This window comes from Prionailurus viverrinus, chromosome A2 (assembly GCF_022837055.1).
Source record: "Prionailurus viverrinus isolate Anna chromosome A2, UM_Priviv_1.0, whole genome shotgun sequence".
Lineage (NCBI taxonomy): Eukaryota > Metazoa > Chordata > Mammalia > Carnivora > Felidae > Prionailurus > Prionailurus viverrinus.
Window position 1 is genome coordinate 26,927,487 of NC_062562.1, and position 22,097 is coordinate 26,949,583.

Below are 22,097 nucleotides of genomic sequence, written 5' to 3' on the forward strand. Positions count from 1 at the left end.
CCTTTCCTGTATTACCATGGTTGTTCTCCTTTGTTGCTAAAGAAATATGGTATCATACTTAACACTGAATGAAGAAGCTGAAAATTCGAGAATACAGAGTCTCCCAAGATGATAAAAGGCAAAATTAAATGGATTTTGGCCATGACTGGGCTATTGACAGAACAAGGAGGATAGAGAGTTTCTAGGGGAAACGATTTTCTTCAGTGTTCTTACTAGGTCAGCAAACCCCCATTCTTTCCAAACTTTCTGGTCTCTTGCTTATTTTGGAATCCACATAGGTTACATATTGCGATGTACTTGGGTTGATTTGTATTGACTTATAAGAGCTATTCATAAAATTTTCAGAAATTTTGTAAGCCAGTTGCTTAGAAAGCCATGAAAAGTTAAACTTTGTAAATCATAATTAAATAAAAAATAATAGCAAAGATAACATTCAAAAATCCTCACTAATTATTTCACCATTCCCTATGCTTCTTAGGCCATTTGTGTCTATTTTATCTGTATGGTAGAAATCTCACATGATAGTGTGCTACTTACACATCTCTTTCTAACTCTGTGTAGTAATGTCTGGTTTGTAGGTTGAAATCATCCAGCATGGGAATATTTATATGAAGGAATTGGCAAACACTACAGATTTACTGTTTGGTTGGTTATCTAGCCCTAAAGAAGCGATGGACAAAATATTAATGCAGATTAAACTTAAAAGGTTTGGGGTCTATAACTGTTACATTTGAATAGCACAGAAAATCGGGAAGACATTCTTCCAGTATTCTAAATCTATTCCCTCACTCAGCACAAAGTCACTCATGTTTGGCATATTTCTTCATTGTTTCACTTTTGTCTTAGCTATTAATGTAAACAAAATATCACCCAGCATTCATGGCAGACAGTAGCAACTTTGCATTATTTCTTATCTGAACTTCTCAAATTGTGACTGAATTGCAACCACAGGTTGACTACAAATATAAGAATTCAGCCAACATCAACAAGAGCAGCCTGGGAGAGTAAAATTGTGTGCTACATATACTTTGTATCTGCATAATTTACATAAACTTGTATTTACATACGGAGATACAGACATTGACAAACAATTTTTTTTCCTGAAGAGCTGATTATTAAACATTTACCAGCACACCACTGGATATAAATACAATAAATATATTTAGTAAAAGATGATCATTCAACTTTCCTAGAGACAACTTAGTTATGGCTGGAAAGTAAAGGCTAGGAGGTTTACTGGGTCATTATTTGCTATACCATTTACTTCCCCAAACAGCAAGGATACCAAGATGGTAACAGATCTGAAACTTCTGCTATTTTGACAGTTGACTGGGGGAGTTCTGCTGGGGAGTGGTAGAAAGATTTACCTTCAGCAGGAAGGAAAGAACAGGAGAAGTCAGCAGGTTGTCCGTTGCCAGTCAACGGTTGAGAAGCAGCAACTGACATAATGGAAAGTCTTGAAACAAATGGTCATTCGTGTGAAATCTTTCAGAATATATGTACTTTGTATGTGTTGAGATAATATTAAGAGATTCTGTTCAGTATTTGTAGTCAAGACAGTTCAGAACTGTTAATTCATTAGATTTTAAAAACAGAAGAGACCCTAGGCCAATGACTCCTTGCAGTTTTACATTTCATAAAAAGTGAAAAAAATGACCAAAACCAAAAATAAAGCAAAACAAAAAATAGGATACCGAAATATCTATTTTTTTTGTTTCCAAGTAAAGATATTTTTAAACCCTCTATTATCACTGTCGCGTCCTTAGGAAAGCTCACCAATTGGGGGTGCTTGGGTAGCTCAGTCGCTTAAACATCTGACTTCAGCTCAGATCATGATCTCAAGGTTCATGAGTTTGAGCCCTGCATCGGGCTCTCTGCTGACAGCTCAGAGCCTGGAGCCTGCTTCGGATTCTGTGTCTGCCTCTCTTTCCACCCCTCCCCCACTCATGCTCGCTCTCTCTCTCTCTCTCTCTCTCTCTCTCTCAAAAATAAATAAACATTAAAAAAATTAAAGAAAGCTCGCCAATTGGCCATTAGGCCTTCAGAAGTTAAGAGGTACCCAAAGTGTATTTACTATCAACATTCCGAAGCAACACAGGAAGGGCATTGGGTCCAGGGCTTTTTCATGGCTGAAGTTCAGGCTCAAATACACAAATACTGCCTAAGAAACTCTAAGCACCAGTGAGCACAGGGACTGTCATGTGTCCTGTCTGTTCCAGAGAGTCTAAAGGAAGTGGTGACCTCAGGAAAATTGACCCAAAGGGCTTCTAGAAAAGAACATCAAGCACATGCTATCTGGTGCTCTATTTTTTTCTTTGAAACTATTGACCTCTGATTTGCTGCAAGCTCTTCTCAGCACCTGTAACACAATGAAGCACACCAGCTTCAGCGTATTGGATTTGGCTTTAGTGGAGTGGAGCGCTCCCTCTGATCATCACCTTCCAAGTGATGAAGGCAACTTCACATCCCTAACTTCATCTTCCTTGCAAAGCTTTGCTACTTTGCTGCTTTTTTTTTCAGGCCCTGAAGTATATATACATGGGGTCACCAACACTTGGGTTTTTTCTTTGACTTCCCTCCACAGAAGCCACAAGGCATATATGAAGGACATGAGTGCTGCTTTCATTTGCCAAAAGAAATCAGCTTTCCACTGGGAATTGCAAGCATGAGCCTGGTTTCCTTTTGTGGCTTTTAAGAACTCACATGCACTCAGGATGAGTAAAACCAGCAGGGAGACAGGTCTCAGCCAAGAAGACATTTACTAATTTTCCTGGAAATTTTCAAAACTCTGACCCTGAGAGAAGGCAATGCTGGGCATTTATACTTGTGAGGACAGGAGGGTTATGGGATAGAGGCAGAAAGACACATTTGAGGGAAAGAATTCTACTGGGCAAACTGGCATGTAGGTTCTAAGGCAGCTTTTCCCACCTGTGAATGCCAGAGCATCACAGTGCCCTCCTATGGCTCCATGCTTGCACAAAACATTTTCCACCACAGGAAGACAGCACCAGAAGACAAGAACTCCAAACTCCTATCACATATGACAGCCTGGAAATCCACTCTTCTCCAAAGTGGTCCATTTGGGGAAGGAAGGAAGGAAGGAAGGAAGGAAGGAAGGAAGGAAGGAAGGAAGGAAGGAAGGAAGGAAGGAAGGAAGGGAGAGAGAGAAAGGAAGGGAGGGAAGGAGGAAGGAAGGAAGGAAGGAGAAAGAAAGGAGGGAGGGAAGGAGGGAGGGAGGAAGACCAACCCCCTCATTCTCACCCCACCTGGTTTCCACTAACTTGTTCTCATAATCATGAAGCCATGATACACCTGAGCAACTCAGCTCATAGGACTCAGTGAAAAGGAAATGCATCCTCACTAATTGAGGACCAACTATTTATGGGCACTTGCAAGTACTGTGCCATTAATTAATGTTCCCTACAGCCTTGTAAAGGCAGCATACAGATCTCTGCTTTCCAGATCAAGAGAGTAAGGCTCCCTCACTAAGTATATTTACATGTATATTTACATGTATTGAGATCATCAGCTACTTGTTAGAAATCATGCTACATAGTTTCCAGAGAAGAGAAAGACATGGCCCCTCACCTTACAGATTCCATCTCAGGGGAGCTCCAAGAAGCAAGTGCCTGGACAGTCAGTAAGTAACTTATGGCTAGCTGGCTGAATGGTAAGGTGACAGGGAAAGGAGGGGACAGTACAAGAACAAAAGAAAAGAAAGAAAAGAAGTTGTCCAAGGATGCCCAGGTAATAAACCAAAGAACCCAAATTTGAATTCCAGACTCTTCGCTCTGCACTTGACCAACTCATACAACCTTGGAGATGCCCCTACCACCCTGATGATGCCTGATGAAAAAAAAGACCAGAAGGAAGAATGGTAGCTGAGGAATCTGTTCCAGAGCTCAAATTCATTCACTGGAGTCTAAGCATCATCTCTGGGCCAAAGGCCCCACAGCTGTGAGAAGAACAGGACCTGAATTCCAGCAAGTTTCAGAACACAGCCTGCCCTTTTAAACTCATCTTTATTAATATTCTTCAAGCACTGAGGTAATGAGAAAGTGCAAAATACAGCCCCCTCTGGCTGCAGCAGCCAGAAAGCCAAAGAGAAAAAAAAATTGTATGTCATGCCATCCTATTATAATAAGAAATTAAAAGGGCACAAACAGGGTACTAATTAGCAGTCATAACAAGCCAAGGCTCCCAGTTGTTCATCTTCATATCTGGGCAGAAATGCTGCCACGTGTTCAGATAAGCTGGAAGTAGGGTAGCAGAAAGCAATCCCTGAGGGCTCAGCCAGCATGAGTCAGGGGAGGCAGCCTGATCCAGTGGCACAACTTGGACTGTCCCCTAGAGACCAAAGACACTCAGGGGACTGCCCAAGAATTTAAAATTACCCAACCCAGATGGGGGCAAATGCCGCCTAACTCAGCAAGGGGCAGGAGGGGACCTTGCTGATTTCTGATTGATCACTCTCAAGGGCCTCTCCCCAAGATGTATTCCTGCCCATGGTCTCCCCTGCAGGTTCTATGCAGAAGGCTACTTCTGAGAAATGAGATGGTTTTTATCAGCATGCAGGAGCCAAAGTTTAGCCTGAGGGAGAGATACCTTCATCAATAAAATCTTTTTTGATTAAATTCAGTCTTTCTTCTTGGGTCTTCTCAGAGCTTAGAAAATAAGCCAGATGTGCTTCCTAACTTTTAGCCCCCATTTTGTTCCCTGAGGAATTCCAGGATTCTGTTGCCATCCAGGAAATCTGGGAGAAGAAAGAAGGGAATCTGTTTTCTTTAACAAGTTGCCTCTGAAGAAATTCAGACCCAGTAATTCAGAGTTGGAAATTTATCCTACTCTGATATCTAGCTTGGCCAAGGAGTTGTATATTCCAGGTTAACCAATTAACTTACAACTTTAAAATGACCATCCACAGCAAAAAAGGAGAGCCACCTTTTAAAAAAGAATCCGAACTCTTTTAATAAGGAGAAAAGTGCAACTCTACTACATGTGAACCTGAAGTTTGGCAATTTTTTAAAAGAATAACAGGTCCAAATTGAAAGGCAAAGCAATGATATGAGTGAACTGCACAATTATCTTATTTATTTTCCACATTATAATAAGGGATATATATTCTCTAATGGTGTACCCATTAAATAATGGCAGTAATACCTTTCGTTTGCTGTGCAGTGAAAAATCTGGGAGAAAAAAAAATCAAGACTTTTTTTTTTAAATAACAGCCCTGCAGTAAAAAAGAGATTGCCCACATTTATTTATTTTCCTTGAGAGATCTGGACAAGTATCAGTGGGAAGAGACTGGGTCCTAGTCTCAATAGAGACTAAGCAGGCCAAATCATTGATGGTGACTTTTTGAAAGTCTTAGAATTTGTCTTTGTGTCTCTCATGAATACCCATTGTCTTCATTTGTCCCTACTGCTTGGGATTATACATTTTAAAAATGTTCGATAGTACATGAGCACAAGACAATCAGAAATGGACAAGCTTCCAGAAATCTGCAGCCAGTCCAGTGTTCCCGGTGCACACTGCCTGGATATCCATCCAACTCCAACTGTTCCAAGGCTCTGATGATAATATGGGCACCTCCCCGAGGATTTGCCTGCTTAATTGGATGCCTAAAAGGATAATTCATGAACCTCTAGTGGTGATCATTCTAGTACATATGCCAGAGGCCAGCAGAACTATTATCAAATTGAACAAAGTCTCCTCACACCCTCAAACTATACCATGGGAGTAAAGACCTTCACATGGTCCCTGACTCACAGGGGAACCATGACCAAGTCTTTTACATTCTCTAGAAAAACCCATTCTACATAAAAGACACTGCAGCCTCGGCCCCAATCTCCCTCAAAGCAATGCTGAAAGGTCAAGTAAGAGAAGACACTGAAATGTGCTTTGAATGCTTCCAAAGAAAAATACTTTCTAATCCCAAGTCATAATTACTAATAAATGGTTTCTTTTTACATAAGGGTTAAAGGATTTTTAATACATACATTCTTAGGTGCTCATTAGGAAGACTCTAATTCTTCATGGGTTCATAAGCACATACATAACTAAGAATAATTTGCAGTGATGGTGCACTAATGAATGTAAAATCCTAATGAGAGAACACACATTGGCTGGAAATGTGTGTTGTTCTTTTCTTCCTTCTTTTGTCAAAGATATTGTATTGAATTTTCTTCAGAGGGTTTATTAGTGCCTGTTTAATATTATCCCTCTCTTTCATGTGAAAACTTTCATTAGAGTCCTAGGCAAAGCTTTAGGCTTTCAATGAAGAGGTTATTAAAAAATAATTAATATCTAAATGGTACTCAAAATACCACATTACAGCTAATCGACAGCATTGTCACAAGGCACAGAGATGGGGAAGATATTAAATACCAGAGAGCCTGGCCTGATCCATCAGTAATTTCATTACTTCCAAGTACAAAATTAACTTCTTTGAGAGGCTAAAGACTGTAAGGCTCCTTGAGGTTTCATTTGTTCTGCATAGATGATTTCCTTGTGGGGATTCCATGGAAGGAATCAGACCTGACTTTATGGTGGTCACCATAGCCAGTTCTCAACTTTTAATATTCTTTATGCTAGGATGGCCATAAATCTGGTCCTGGGTATCACTCTGGAGCTCTTCCTCAGGGTGTCTAGAAAACCAACCATTGGAATAGAAAGGGCAGCCATGATTCTCCTGGTTCCTACTTCACCTGAGGCCAGGTTCAAGGAGAGGCTGGTCTTAGAGTCCCTGAGTAACCAATGCTGCCTCAGTTCATTTCCTGTTGGGGAAATTCTGAAGTTCATTTGTTAGCTTCCCAAGACAAAATGGTTACTTTAATTCACACACAAAACTGGAACAAATTCAATGATTCTCTTTTATTAGTCTAAAATCAGCCAAACCAGCTAATGAATCTTAGTGCCTAAATTTCCCAAGCGTGATCTTTGAAACACTATTACATAGAACTGCTTGGAAGGAAGGAAGGAAGGAAGGAAGGAAGGAAGGAAGGAAGGGAGGGAGGGAGGGAGGAAGGAAGGAAGGAAGGAAGGAAGGAGAAAGAAAGAAAGAAAGAAAGAAAGAAAGAAAGAAAGAAAGAAGAAAAATAACAGAAAAAGAAAAAAATAAGAAAAATATGATAATTCAAAGTACTTCTGGAAATGCTGATTATCTCTCTTCCTGGAGTTTCATAAAGAATGTTAAGGTCTGAAAGTTTCTGCAGTTAAGAATCCCACTTAATTTTGCTGTGCTGAGAATTTTCCAAGGTTATTTACCATAGAATTTTCTTCATTTTCCTTCCTCTGTCTCAGCCTGTTACAATTCCAGAATATATACTTTGGGAAGTGATGGTCTAAGTTAATCCATACCTGCACCTTGCCTTAGGTGGCTGCCATTAGTTTTGATGTAATTACACAAGAATACACTCAGCATTTCTCCAACATGAGGTCAGAATAAAAGTAATGTACTCTTCAAGGGTAGGCTCCCTACTTGGTGGATCATGTGCCAACCCCTCCAAGGACTTACACGCTTTCTGGAGGCCTAAAAATCTATGAGCTAAAGACTATTAATCCATCCTTCCCACTTTCCAGCTGAAGACAAGAGCCAACTCTGTGGCAATATGTCAGGAACTGGAGAGATAAATATGAGTCAAGTGTGGCCTCCAGAGGCTACCATGCCTGTCATAGACAACAAGCCATAAACCATGATGTGTGTGACATGGAAAAAGGGGAAGTTCATTCTGCATGAAGGAAAAAGGAAGCCTAGTAAAGTCAGTAGTTGTTGAAACAGGCTTCAGTATAAACCTTTTGTCAGGTAGAATGAGTAAACCGCATGAGAAGCACTGAAGCTGCAGGTGTGAGGGGATAGCCTTTCTCAGTTGTTCATTCCCTCCAACATCACAGACAAGCCAATAGGTCTTAGAGGATGGAGAACGTAAGAATTCCATGACAAGGTGGACAAATCTCAGCTAATTCCTTTAGCCCATGAAACTGCTATGTCCACATTCCACACCGTGCCTGATGGCAGGTCTGTAGTGGGCCTCTGTGTTCCTGTCACCTTGGCCAAAAAAGACTCTTCATGTCTCCCAGAAACAGGTGTCCATACTAGTCATCCCTCTATAGGCACAAGAGTAGGCATACATTTGTGCCTTTACCTTTCAATGGCAAAATGGTCCTTAAAAACTGAACATTCATGGATGACTTATAAGTAGAGTCATTTTACATGACCATGAAAAATGACCGATTGGATGCATACTTGTGACTTTTGGGGGGAGCAGGGAATCCACAAGCGCTCAGAGATTTGTTCAGATTTTCCTGAACAGAACATAGTTGTTCTTAAAAGACTATCAAATTTTGGGGCACCTGGGTGGCTCAGTTGGGTAAGTTTCTGATTCTTGATTTCGGCACAGGTCAGATTTCATGGTTTGCGAGATTGAGCCCTGCATCAGGCTTTGCACTGACAGTGAAGAGCCTGCTTGGGATTTTCTCCATCCCTCCCTCTCTGCCACTCCCTGGCTTGTGCTTTCTCCTCTCTTTCTCTCTAAATAAATACACTTAAAAAAAGGACAATCAAATTTAAAGAAATGCTAAAAAGTAGACATATGAAAATGGCATTGTTCCTGAACTAAGAGTATAAAGATGAAAATAAATTTGCAAGCTATGTGCCATTTGACAACAATGTGAGGTGAAATCACTGTCACATCCATAAATTGATTTAGCCAGACCCATATCTCCTGAGACCCCTGAGTGGCCTATAGGCTCAGTGTACTCTAAAATAATGACCCTATAATTTTCAAGTTGAAGAAGAATGAGAGAAACTGGCAATTTTTACACCATCAAGAAGGATGTAGTTGGTCAAGCAGGCAATGGTGTTTAAACACAACAAAGTGAGTTCTGAATCTCCTAAGCAAACTGACAAATTACCCTCTGGGGTGCAATTCCCAACATCAGTACCACTTTGCCAGGATGGCTTGGCTTCTGTCTTTAGTGCCTAATTGCTCTCCACGTGAAGACGGGCAGTCAGTGTGATTAAAATAACTATCAACAAAACAGTCCAGTAATTAGCCGTCTTCTTTGTTAAATATAATTCTGGTCAGCAAGATTGATAGACTGTTTTGGTCATTAACAACCTATGTAACAAGTGTAAATTTAAAGTCATCACTTTCCTGAGCCCTGGTACTAAAAAGGTTAGGGGGACAGTTACACTCAGGCAGAGTCAAGAGCTAGAAAATTATGCCAGACTCGAAAAATAAGACTTAACAAAATAGTACTCTTCAAACAGTGCTGTGGATCTATATGGAATCAGGGTATTTTTCATGCTAGAAAATTTGTTCAATCACTTTTTTTAAAAGGGGAACCAAATCTTTTTAAACTTCTTTTTAAGTTGATTTGTTTATTTTGAGAGAGAGAGAAAGTGAAAGAGCAAGCGCACAAACAGGGGAAGACCACAAAAAGAGGGAGGGGGAGAGGGAGAGAATCCCAAGAAGGCTCTGAAATGCCAGTGCAGTGCCTGACGTGGGGCTCAAACTCATGAACTGTGAGATCATGACCTGAGCTGAAATCAAGAGCAGGATTCTCGACCAACTGAGCCACCCAAAAGGGAAACAAATCAATGTGTAGCAATATATTTTGGTGGGGGGAAGGGGAAATCCTTAAATATCAAACCCAGCTGAAATTAAGGTTCTGTTAGAAATGAATCACCTTCCATGAATCATAAAAATATTACTTAAAATTGAATCTAGAACAGGACATGTTCTTTGGTTATGTTTGGGTATCCTAAAAACATTGATCCCAGAAAAGTGTTCTCATATTTCATATAAAAATAGATATGGATGGGCCTCCTGAGTGGCTCATTTGATTAAGCAACCAAGTCTTGATTCTGGCTCAGGTCATGATCTTACAGTGTGAGATTGATCCCTGTGTTGGACTCAGCACTGAGCATGGAGCCTGCTTGGGATTTTCTCTCTCCCTCTCTCTCTGCCCCTTCCCGCCACCTCTCTCACAAAATAAATAAATAAAATTAAAAAAATAGATATGGAAACTATTTAAACTAGTCTTAAAACCATATTTAAAAAGTGGAATCACCCATAGACACAGCCATTATAATACACTGTATTTTAAAACTGTACCTATAAAATTTCAAAGTATATAGTCAGTCATGTTGGTCAGTTAGTGTTATTATTATCTTTACGCCACTATATTTTGATCTAACATTTTCCCTAACCAAAGCTTGTTGCTGGCCCATCTGTTTTATTTGGCATTCATGGGCCATCCACAGGGAAAGAGAGCTAACCCTTCCACCGGCATATTTACTAGTAGTAACACAGAGAATCAATCTCAGGCTTTGACATGCCAACTGGTGATGCAGCCGAGTCTCACTCTACCAGTGAATCATCTAATAAAGAGAAAAATGGCAAGAATAAGAGGGAAGAATATCACCCTACAGCCTTCAGGTTTTAGATTGCTGTGCAGGGCTCTTTGCAAACAAAAAAGAAAAGAATGTAAGATGAACTGAATCAGTGCAGGAAGGCAAAGTGAATTTTGTACACCTCGGTCTGAAAAAATACACATCACCAGGATTGATCCTCAAAGGTATCTTTGAGGTAACTTAGGAATGTCTCCAAGGATGAAAGACTAAGACCACCAATATGGAAACATCACAAGTCTGCTGAACACCACATTTGCAGAAAGGATGCTTTATCTGCCTTTATAAAATTAAGAAACAAAACCAGTAAGCAGAAAAATACGAGTTCTATTGATTAAAGTTCAGAGGAGCCTGACATGTTACTTATAAGATATATTTCAACCATGTTTCCCCTTCCTTACAGGTTCAGCGGATGTTAACTCACATGTATCTATAGAATCCCCATGGCCTAGCTCAGAATTTACAGCCACATACTTGAGGGGGAATAATTAAGGTACTCAAGGGCAACCAGGTTTGATCTTAAACACCAGCTATGGCCAAATGGCAGTAGCCTGCATTGAGAAGGACCCTGAGGCCATTTTTGGACTCAGTAGAAAGGAGTAACATGATCAATTAATAATGCCTGTAGAGACAGTTTCACAAAGGGTAGGTTAAGAATGGATTCTGAAGACACCTGATGTTTGAATCTCAGCCCTATAACTTACCAGGTAGGCAAGGTATGATTGAACCTCAATTTACTACATACATACTATGTACCACATACAAAATAGCAATGATTAGAGGATTATTAGCATTCAATATTATACATTAAGCAAATTCCACAATGTCTCACACATAATTTTCACTTAATAAACATTAGCACCATCACTAGTAGAACTAGTTACCACTGTCGCTAACTGGCGCTGCAGAGGAGAGTGGAGGCCTTCTTTGCCCATGGAGCTGTTTGTGTTCTAGAATCTGCTCCTCAACTCAGGTGTAGAACTAACAAGTAACACACTTTGAAGATAAGGTGGCAGTAGGGAAGTGGAGTAAGTCAAACCTATATAGTTCTTAATATGACTGAATATATGAATTTGGCAGAACTAAATTCCAAACTGCAACATATTATAATGGTGCTGCTATAACATTTTTGGACTGTGAAAGATGAGAATGTCTTTCAATAACTCATATTTTCAGTGAACTGCAAATTGATCAAAATTGGTGTATCTTGACTTAAAATAAGTCATTTGGCTTTCTCCTGACTTCCCAGACTGCTAATAACATACAACCCCACACTTCCCATGCTCAACCCAGCTGAATAAAGGATCAAAAGGAGACTGGCTCCACCTCAAATGTTATAAGAAGCCTTCATATATTTCAAGTGTGGCTCCATCACTAACAGACAGAAAAACTCTCAAACCTAGTGGGTGATAAGAATAGGCTTCTAAATTTGATTGTTTTAGTGCTTCTATTGGTTACTGTCATCAGGCATCAGGAACTAGAATTAGGGCATGAGTTCTCAATTGAGGGCAATTTTGCTCCATGGGGAATATTTGACAATGTCTGGAGACATTTTTTTGGTTGTCACAACTTGGTGGGAGACGCTACTGGCTTCTAGTGGGTGGAGACCATGGATGCTTCTACATATCTTGCAATGCACAGCCCCATCTACACGACTAAGAGTTACCTGGTTCAAAACATCAACAATGTTGTTAAAACCATTCATTACTACGGGACACAGATCAGTGTGGACTCATTTCCTAAATGCTTCCTTCACTAGACTGAAAAATCCACGTGAGCAGGGACCATGGTTGATTTCAGTTCCTAACATAATGCCTAATACTTAATAAGGACTATATTTAGATTTCTGTGGGGTGAATGAACTGTAACAGCAGAAAACACTACAGGTCATCTCTTGTCTCAAAGCAGAGCAGACATTTCTTCCACATCAAAGTCATGAAGTAAGGTGAAAAGAAAAGTTATAGCCAAATATGATTTTGCTTATTTGGGCACAAAACACTTAGACACCTTTAATAAATCTGTCCCTTCCTCCTACATGCCCACCTTCCCTACACCAGTAACCACAGCCACAGCTAGACCCTAATAGTAAGTTTTGTAATCTTACCACCTAAGTATTTCTACAGTCTACTCACATCTCTCCTTTGTTACTGCTACAAGGCATGGACAAGCCATCATCGTCATCTCTAATGGGTCACTCTGTTTTTGCTTTTGGTCTCTAACTTCCACTCTCTACACAGTAATAACCTTGCACAGGTACTAATCACAGCACATCATTCTTGTATTTAAAACCTGCTCAAGTCCTTACTGGAGCTTAAAATGCCTTATAAGGTCTGGCATCTGCCCACCTCTACATCCACTAATCAAAGCACCCACTTTCCTACTTAACCAACCTATCAAGTTTCTTCTTCCTTCAGAGCCTCCATACTGGCATAGAAGGATCTTTCTCTAGATCCTTACATGGCTGGCATTGGCATTTCATCCAGTAGTCAATTAAAAAAAAAATAATGTTGGGGCGCCTGGGTGGCGCAGTCGGTTAAGCGTCCGACTTCAGCCAGGTCACGATCTCGCGGTCCGTGAGTTCGAGCCCCGCGTCAGGCTCTGGGCTGATGGCTCAGAGCCTGGAGCCTGTTTCTGATTCTGTGTCTCCCTCTCTCTCTGCCCCTCCCCCGTTCATGCTCTGTCTCTCTCTGCCCCAAAAATAAATAAACATTGAAAAAAAAAATTTTTTTTTTTAAAATAATGTTTATTTATTTTTTGAGAGAGAGATTGACAGTGTGAGCAGGAAAGGGGCAGAGAAAGACAGGGTGACACAGAATCTGCAGCAGGCTCCAGGCTCTGAGCTGTCAGCACAGAGCCCCACGCAGGGCTCGAACCCATGAACTGTGAGATCATGACCTGAGCCGAAGTTGGATGCTCAACCAACTGAGCCACCCAGGTGCCCCATACAGTAGTCAATTTAAAGTCAACCCATCAAAAAAGAAATTTTCTGACTATACAGGATAAACAATGGCTCTCTCCCCTGCTTTATCAGACATATTACTTTGTTTTATTGCCTTCAGATTATGAGACAAAATCTGTGAGCTTATTCCTAATTTGTTCAGGTATACTTGTGTGGCTGGCCATCCCTCCCTGACTAGTGTGTTGGTTCCATGAGAGCAGAAAATTTGACCATCTACTTTGCTATATTTTGAGCATAGAGCCTGGCACAAAGTAAGGGGTCAACACTTATTTGATGGATGACTAGATTTCTCAAGAGTGAACAAAATGATATGTAAATGAACTATGACAAGAAAAAAAGGCCTCATCTGAAAAGAGTTATGCATAAACTTCCACTTGCAAAAACATTTTCTAGAATTTCCAAATTAACCCCCAAATTGCATCCTTTGTTTAACTACAATCAACCCAACATAAGACTAATCATCAGAACAATTTTTAAAAAGTGGTTAACGTTTACCAATCACTAGATATAGCTCAAATTAGATTAACAATGTGTTAGTATAAGTCACCTGCATTATTTTCAGGAGCACTAAATAAAAGTTCATCCTATATTTTTAAATCTCTTATAAGCAGAGACAATGAAATAATGGAATGAAAATACGTGAAATAATTTTAGTAATTCTCAATACATAACCATAGCAATAATTTCTTAGGCTTCCAAATATGGTTCAGCAATGTGGACCGGCATGGTATGAAAATAAACTTAAGTGTGTTTCCCTTTTATAGGTTTTGTTACTGTGAAAAAAAAATCATTGAAATATTTAGTATTCACAGGCAGCGTCTGAGGCAGGACTAGGAGTGTGCCATCCCTTGCAAAAACCTGGAACATATACAAGTGTAATGTTGCTTTTTTAGGACCATGTGATATATTTGTGTTCATGTCGGCTGTAAAGAAAAGAAGCCAGAAATATGTTGGCAGTGGTTGGGAGGGTGGGTAGATGATGGCATATTGAATCCAGCATAGTCAATGACGAGAAGAACAATTGTAAATTGCCATATACACCTCATCTTGCTCTGCCTTCTGCCCATGTTTCCAACTCCAGGTGTTACCTCCGACAACATCCCCTTACTGGTAATGTTCTAAACTTGTTAGAGTCTTGGGGTACCTGTATCTTCACTGATACCACAAATCAATGTAATCCAACAGAACTTTCCACAGTGAAGGAAATGATATAATTCTGCACTAATGAGGTAGCTCCTAAACATATGTGGCCAATGAGCACCTGAAATGTGGCTTGTGCAACCAAGGATCTGGACGTTTAATTTCATTTTAATAAAATTTGCCACATGCAATGTATGCCAAGTGACTAGCATATTGCACAACACAAGACTAAAAGGCTTGTGTTACCCTGTGCCACCCGCCTTGTTGGTCTAGCAACATCCTAATCATCCTATAAGACTCAACAAAAATGTCCCCTCCTGTTCCTGTTCCCTCTGTGGTGGGTGAAATATTTTGAAATATTTGAATATTTTGAAAATATTCATTTATCACTCTATTATAATTACTTTATTACATGTTGTTCCTTCCACTAGATGTGACTGTCTCGAGGGCAGGGACTCTGGATCATCTCTAAATCCTTAGTTCAGTGTTTGGCACATGAGAATTATTTGACAAATATTTGCTGGATGCTCAAGTGAGAGAGTGAAACCATCTTTAGATGTGAGTAAATATAAGCAGAGCTTCCCAGGAAAGTTCTTTCCCAGATAAGGTTTTACTGACTTCATTCAAGAAGTTGCAAACCAGATATGACCTTCAATTTGGTAGTGTTTTGCCATGTGTATTTTTTTAATGAAGAGTCTTTTTTTTCCAGTGTTAAAAACTAATATTTCCAGGAATAATTATTAGATCTGGAAATTTTAGTCTTACATTCCTGCTTGGCAAGAATGAACCAGAAAGGAACATGCAGCTGCATCTTTTAAATAATAAATACATTCTACAGATATTGTTTTCTTACTCCCAGCTGACTTTAATCATTTATGGTCTCTTTCTTCTGTGGGCATTTGACCTTATAACTCTAGACGCTGAATGAAGAGCCATGAAGCTCAAGATGAGACACTGATCTTTTACTTACAGTAGTAAAATAATAATAGTAACAGCAACAACAGCAAGGGCTGCTAACTTTTACTGAGTATCACATGCCAGGTGTTCTGCTAGGCAATTAATACACATTGTCAGAAAGAAGCCTTCAAACTACTCTATGACCTAGAAAATATTTTTAGCCTCATTTTGTCAGTGAGGAGACTGAGACTCCCAATGAATGAAATTGGCTATCAGCAAAAGTTTTGTCTCTAGGTCTGACTGTCGCCAGAGTCCTTGCTGCCATCTCCCCACTACAATAGCCTCACCTATCCACGTTTTTCCAGGCCTGGATTCAGACCCTGAGCATGATTCAAAGTGGGACCTTGGACAGGTGACATAACCTTTCTGTGTTTTGCTCTTCCACTAGCAATGAACTTCAGAAATAAGAGGTGACATTACCTCCAGGGGCACATGTGGGCATATGAGATGATGTAGGTGAAATACTGAACTTCTCAGGCATTTCCACAAATGGAAAATGACCTCATCTGAGTAGGCAGATAATGGCTGGGGGTGGGTTGACACACCTGGAGTAGAGAGGCAAGAAAGGTTTTAACCATTTAAAGAAAACAATGGTATTGTGGCTTCTGCTAGCATCCAGCCTTAAACATCGAGGAACCCTCACCTAGGGAAAGAAATGTCTCAATGGAACTAATAAAAATTTGGCTCTTTGTAGCTTTATGCCAATTAGATGACATTGAAAGTATGCAAGTCGATGGAGGGTTTAAGAATTGGGTGTTGTGGGCCCAATACTGTGCCAGGCCAGTAAATGGAAATTTTTCTGTAAATATCAAGATGGTAAATAGTTTAGGCTTTGCAGGCAACATGTAAACAAACAAGTGTGGCTATGTTCCAATAAAATATTATTCGCAAAACCAGGCCATGGGCCCACTCACTATAGTTTACAAACCCTGGGCCAGGCACCATGAAGGCAGAGCAGAAGCTCAGCAGGAGGCATTGTACACGCTCTTCACCTTCATCTAGCACAATAACAAAGGCAATACAAAATGGTTTCTACTGGATTCACCTCTCTAGATAGCTCCGAACCTCTGGGGTAGAGGCCTCAACAGTGACAGTGACTTAAGCAACAGGCTCTCAGTGGCTCCAGTCCCAGACTACCCCTAGAGGGCATGCTTTGTCTAGTGGATGGTTCCTCCTAGCAACAGTGCAGGCTGGAGAGAACAGGTGCAGTGACATGGACTTTTCAGCCACATGCTATATTAGCTCCTTGACTAAATCAACGTCAACAAATAATAAGCCTGTAGTACTCATAATGTTGGCACACAGGGATGTTAGGATTTATAAATTTTGACAAAACCAAATGTCTTTCCTCCCCCTTGTACTCTCTTTGACTTCCCCCAGGTGCCATTTCTGGTACCACCTTGCACTAAGCCATCCACTTGTGCTTAAACTGCTCACTCCTTTTGTACCATGTATTCACAGGGACTAGGGGTGGCTTCTGCCTTAGGCCAAATTGTTTGGAGTCTTTTCAGTCCTTCCTTCATGTGATCATATTGAGGTTGGTTTGTCTTTTTCCAAGTGTGTGACCAGCATGATTCAAAGAAAACATTTACTTCCTGTTTTGTCTGTTAATCAAATCTTTCACTATCCTTATTCTTTTGTTTTTGTTCTCATTTAACCCTGTTTTCCTTTACAGTATTAAATCTGCTCATCTGTACACTATCTTTTGAACTTTGCTAATAGGTCTTTTACCATCCTTAATTTCCACTGTTTTACTTTTCAAGTTAAATGGTAAAAACTATGAGTGGGCACATTATTAGGAAATATCTTAGTCTGAGAGTCAGAAATCTGGAGGTTCAGCCTTAGTCTGTCCTTGCCATCTGTGGAACTCTGGGCAAATGAGTGAACATATTTGAACTTTAATTGCTTTACCTACAAAGTAAAGTCAAGTCTGCCAATCCCAGAAAGAAGCACAAGGATTGAGTTAAATATGAAAGATTTTTCTTACAACTCAGTAGTAAAAAATATATATAATCCAATTAAAATGGCTCCAAATAGACATTTCTTCAAAGAAGTTATGCAAATGGCCGATAAGCATGTGCAAAGATGCTCAACATCATTAGCCATCCAGAATGGCTAATCCAATCCAAACCACGATAAGATCCACTTTGCACACACTAGGATGACTATAATTAAAAAGTTAGAAAATAAATGCTGATGAGGATGTAGAGAAATTGAAACCTTCATACACTGCTGGTAGGAATGTAAAATGGTGTAGGTGTTTTAGAAAATCAGTTGCCAGTATTTCAAAAGTTTAAACCATATGACCCAGCAATTCCACTCCTATGTATATACTCAAGAGAAATATGTGCCTACGCAAACACTTGTACATGAATATCAGCATTCATGGCGGCATTATTCATCAGCAGCCTTATTCCTAAAAAAGTAAAAATCAACCCAAATGGCCATTAATTGATGAATAAATGGGCAAACTTTGGTACAGTGATGTATGAACCTTGAAAACGTGATACTAAGTGGAAAGAGGTCAGTGACAGATAATGGTCAGTGTACACATAAAGAGGTCAGTGTACACATAATGTACAATGCCCATGTATGTGAAATGTCCACAGTATGCAGTTCACAGACAAAGAAATAGATTACTTGCTTCCAGGAGCTGGAGGAAGGGGGATGGGGAGTGATTGCTCTTGGGCATGGGGTTTCATTTGGGGGTGATAACATATTCTGAAATTAAATACTGATGATTGCACACTCTGTGAATGCATTTAAAACCACTTAACCATTTAACTGTACATTTTAAATGGGTAAATTATATAGTATTTTAATTATATCTGAATAAAAACTGTTATTGTAAAAATATGAGAGGTTTCTAACCTAGTGCCTGGCACACAGTAGGAGCTAAAAATGATAAATATTATTGGGGCACCTGCGTGGCTCAGTTGGTTATGTGGCTGTTGGTTTTAGCTCAGGTTATGATCTCATGGTTTGTGGGTATGAGCCCTGCATCATGCTTTGCAGAGTGTGGAGTTGCTTGGGATTCTCTCTCTACCTCTGCCTCTCTCTGCTCCTCTCCCACTCATGTGTCGCACGTGCACTCTCTCCCTCCCTCTCTCAAAATAAATAAATAAACACTATTTTTTAATGGTCATTATTAATATTATTAACTCACCTGGACATGAGTTTCTCCATTTTTAAACTGTAGTAGATTATTCTGAACCTTTCAGCTCTGTTGCTCTGAGAATCTAAGTGCTTAAATATATGTACATTAAGATCTAGAGAAGGAAGATTATTGTGGGTTGGAGTAGTCAGGAAATATCTTTGAAGTTTGGACAGAGCAAGGGTGGAGGAAAGAGCTTCTAGAGTTACTGGAGGTAGAAATTCAACAGCACAAAGGTGGGAATGATTTATTTCTCTACTAGACCCACAAGGTAGGCAGTTTGATTAAGCAAGTGGTTCACCAATGCAAGAGGCAAGTTGGATGAGGAGGTAAATTTCGATTTCAAAGGATCTTTAAAGCATCGGTCAAGAAGTTTGGATTTGCCAAAACACTAGAATGCCAGGATTTGAATTAAATAAATAAATAAATAAATAAATAAATAAATAAATAAATAAATAAAAGAAAAGAAAAGAAAAGAAAAGAAAAGAAAAGAAAAGAAAAGATTTTTTTTTTACCTGGTAAAAAAGGTACATTGTAAAGATGACAGAATTCAGAAAGAATAATCTCCTTCCTCAAGACCTAACAAAGTTAATAATAATGGCCACAAAATAATGGTGAAAGCGAGGGCAAATTTAACAGTAGCCCCTAAATGGGAAATTAAATACATATCCATGCCGTAGGATTCAAAAGTAACTGGTAGGAAAAAGGAAAGTAAGAATTAATGGAGGGAGGGAGAAAAAGAAAGTAAATATAATTTTGGTGTGATTTGGAATTGCATTAAAATATCTCTCCCCAGGGGCGCCTGGGTGGCGCAGTCGGTTAAGCATCCGACTTCAGCCAGGTCACGATCTCGCGGTCCGTGAGTTCGAGCCCCGCTCGAGTCGGGCTCTGGGCTGATGGCTCGGAGCCTGGAGCCTGTTTCCGATTCTGTGTCTCCCTCTCTCTCTGCCCCTCCCCCGTTCATGCTCTGTCTCTCTCTGTCCCAAAAATAAATAAATGTTGAAAAAAAAATTTAAAATATCTCTCCCCAAACTTCACAAAGAGATTGGGGAAAAAATATGACATTGACAAAATTATGTGATTTTTTTCTTCTAATTTCACCCATAATCAAAAGAGAAGTAGACTGAGGAATATGATTTGGCAGCTTTGAGAAAGCCTCAGAAAACCTCTAGAGAGCAGAAGTCCAGGACTTCTGCCTACCCAAGAATGAGAATAACTATAAAAAGTGTTTGGCAACAAAAGTTAACAGAACATGATGAACGATAGTATATAGGGAATGGGCTTCAAGAATGCACCGGAGATGAAACCAGGCTGGGATTGTTAAGAGCAGGACATTTTATGGGAGAAGGGGATGTATTCTACTTTCAGATGCATTAAGTTTGAGCAATGTTATCACTTGAATTCAAATGTCTAGATCAACCTGACCTACAGCTACCCAAGTAGTAAGCCTTTCGTAGGTATGTGCAGGATGAATAAGGCCACTGCATATAAAATGTTAATTGAAGATGAAAAATGAAAACAGCTGTAAACAGATTTTCTTTAAAAAAATCACTTTTTTCAAGTACTTTGGAATCAACGGGCTCCGTGATTCTTCAAAAGTTTTGAATTTCAAACTATCTTTTTGATATTATAGAGCCATAGTCTGAGTCATCCTGCACTTAAAAAACAATCATGAGAAGTATATTAGAGAATAGAAAAACTGAATATGTAACTTCCTCCACTGACAGAAAAGACAAAAGAATTCCTATTTTTACAACTTATTTAAAGGCTACTTAACACTTCAAAAAGATTTATGATAGGTAGATTTTGAGATAATTATTTTCTGTACCTTGGTGTTATATAATCATCAAACACGAGAAATCAAATCAATTAACAAACTTAAAAGTGCAAATACTAATTCTTTGTGAATTTGTATGTTCAGTTTTATAGAAGCTATTACATGACTCTGAGAATGGACTTTTAATTAAAGGGAGCAACAGAGTCAACCATCAGATGTGTTCAATTACGGGCTCCCCAATGAAGCTCACTGCCCTGGGTCCAGTGAATACTTCCTTTTCAAAAGAACCTCTCAAAACAAACAAGCAAACAAACAAAAAAAAACTCAAAAAAACAAAACAAAACCTCTCCTCCTCCTTGTGCATTCTGACATTGGCTCTATAAAGGAATAACTAAACACTCAAATGCTCTCAAATGGAGACAGTTCGGTCTTGAGTCAACAGAGTGAGCCTCAAGGATGTGAATATAAATCCTTGATTATGTGTGACTGTTTATGTACATGTGTGTACTACATGCATATGTGTGTGTAAAACTTCTTGCACAAAGTCAGTTTTACTAATTTCCTACATTTTGAGAACATTCTTCTCTATCTCAAGTTGGGCATTTTTAACCTGGGGCTTTAAAAAATCTTAACAATAAATGAAAATCTTTATGGTATCTGTGTAAATATTTAAAATTTTTCTTAGCTACGGGGTTTTCAGCATTCAGCAGGGCTCTCAAAGGGGTCTGTAACGCAAAATGGATCAAGAACCACAGCATGTAGGAACCCTAAAAATTAAAGACAGTCAAAATTTACTTAGTGAATCTGCTTGAGATGAAAAGAGAGCCAAATTCACAGTGCTTCTCAGCACGCGGTTCCTGGAGGCCCCAGTCAGTCAGCGGTGGAAACACATTGTGTCTCAACTGTCTGCATGACTCCCCCGCTCCTCCCACTATTATTTGTATATCCAGCTAACTATTTTCTTGATTTTTCCGTCCATAAAATAAAATTCCTTAAGTGATAGAATCGATCTTATCACAGTCTTCCCTTTCTAAGGAGACTACTGTTGTTGTCACTTTGAAAACTGTAAATAGCATTCAAGATGATATTTAATTTTAAGTTTGTGCCAACATTTAGTGGAAATATCTAAGTTTTGAAATAGTAGGGAGCTCACATTCCATCTGGTGTGTTTTCATTTTATCTCCTCTTCTCAGTGAATTTTAAAAGTCAACTGCAGTGTCAATATCCTTTCTGCTATGCTAATGTGGCCTCTGTGCAGAAATCAAAGGGAGGGAGTCCTCAGGGCAAGTGGTTCTTTTTCAATTGAACTAGTTAGTGTCATAGAATTACAAAGTATCAGAGCTGAAAGTGTGCTTAGAGGTGGCCGAGATGAGATGAGGCCTCTCAGTTTGAGGAAAGGGAAACTGAGCCCCAGACACAGGGAACTGGCCAAGGTCTCATTAACAACAGAGCCAGGACGTGAGCCTCTCTAGAGGCAAGAAGGCGGTCACATCCCGGAACCTGGATGGCCCTTCTTCAGAGCATACTGCCCCACGGTACTTAGTGGCTTCTGGTCTCTCTGTGGTTACTGTTGCTCACTTCTTATCCATATAAGGTGAGCTACTATTTCAAAGTAATCACTGGTGGGCCATTTCCCTCTTGACCCTCTCTTTCGGCTAACTGGAAGTATATCTACTGTGAGAAAGCAGTGTCCTAC

At 39.6% G+C, this 22,097-nt stretch overlaps 1 protein-coding gene across 8 annotated transcripts in view; it reads right to left on the bottom strand.

Moving 5' to 3' along the window:
- FHIT (fragile histidine triad diadenosine triphosphatase) overlaps positions 1–22,097 on the bottom strand; it is a 1,426,527-nt gene that overhangs the window by 145,217 nt on the left and 1,259,213 nt on the right. The gene's annotated exons all lie outside the window — the stretch shown is intronic.